Source organism: Aplysia californica, unplaced genomic scaffold, assembly GCF_000002075.1.
Source record: "Aplysia californica isolate F4 #8 unplaced genomic scaffold, AplCal3.0 scaffold01186, whole genome shotgun sequence".
Classification (NCBI taxonomy): domain Eukaryota; kingdom Metazoa; phylum Mollusca; class Gastropoda; order Aplysiida; family Aplysiidae; genus Aplysia; species Aplysia californica.
Window position 1 is genome coordinate 54,179 of NW_004798456.1, and position 1,658 is coordinate 55,836.

Genomic DNA, 1,658 nt, shown 5'->3' on the forward strand with positions numbered 1-1,658 from the left:
AGAGAGAGAGAGAGAGAGAGAGAGAGAGAGTAAATAGTAGAGAAATGCCTGCCAGCACCAGCAGTGAACACCGACTCTTGTGTTCCCGGGACTGACAGTCTGACTGAGACAAGTTTCCTGCACTGTGGCCACATCCGCATGTACCGCGCTCTCTTCCTTTTCTCTCCATTCCTCCAGCACTCTGTCTTTCCCTGATCGTTCACCCGTCGGTGGCAGGGAGATGTTGTCTGTGACTGCTACTTCCTCCCGACCCTCCCACATTTTTCCTTTTTTCCTTCGTGTTTTGTTTGTTTTGTTTTGTCTGTCTTTTTGTCCTCGTTTTGTTTTGTCTGTCTTTTTGTCCTCGTTTTGTTTTGTCTGTCTTTTTCCCCTGCACTGAATGACCCATAGTATTATTGGTATTATTGTGCTTGTAGGTTATAGATTTCTTTTAAAACTAAAAAAATCTAATAGTTGAAAAGAAAATTCAAAAGGCAAGAAAAAAAGAAAGAAAAAAGGAGACTAATACGTCTGCGCCCATTTTCAAATTTCTGCTACAAAAACCAGAAACGAAACCAAACCAAAAACCAGAAACAACAATATTGATCATCTACGAATGCTCTGTCACAAACACAGTAATTCCTTTACTGTAAAAACATGATACAGCTGGGAGTCACACAAAACATGTGATGGAATAAAGGATTAGATATTATCATAAAGTGTAAGATATAGCGGGTTTTAAGAAGAAACATTGTGTCACGACGGGGCAGAATCAGGCGCTCGTCAACTTGCTGTTACTCTGGTAGGGTCTGGTTCAGGTATACTCTCACCAAACGTGGTCAAATTTGCTCTGTAAATAAGAAAGCCTTAGGGATTTGAAATTCATTGTTAATTTACAAGATGGCGGCCGTTTCCATAGCAACCGCTGCAGCTATACCAAAATAAAATTGTGTATCAAGAGATTTTACTATGTCTAACTTATATAATATGTACTTAGATTTGATCTTGGGCAACAAACATAGAAAATGATCCTCAAGGGTCGCTCCTCTCGTTAATCATTTTTTTTTAAACCAGTAAAATCTACACACAAATGTGTTTTTAAATAGATATAAAAAGTGTTGAGCCAAAAACAAAGAAAATTAGAAAAATATTGCCCAAGACAAATTTCTCCATGCGAGATGAACAAAGATTGTCGTATTCATTGTCGTAGTCATTGTCATTGTCACTGTCATTGTCTTAACCAAATCGTCCCCGTTACGTTCAGTGGCCGAGTGAGTATTGAATTGAGAGTTACACAATCCATAATGTCAAGCAAATGCCGGTGACACATAGTTTAGATGGGAGGTCATTGGGGTGAGTTCTTGAGCTTCTCACGACAACCCTAGGCGGGAAAACCTCAACCGGGCTCTGCACATGGCGACCAGCACTGGCGGGTTTGTGACATTGGTCTGTACTGTTGTAACAATATTGTGTCGTTGACATTCTTTGTACAATGTATACTGTATTATTTGTTCGTTTAATTAGGTATTCATGAGGGTAGCTTTGCCGTTAATTGTAACCTACATAAACCGGCGGGGAGCAATCAAGTTTAATCTACTATTGTTATTAATTATTTATACTTTGTTAGTGAGCGATATCGCCAAGGTTGGCCATCACTGCAGTAGGCGCTGACCCCCCCC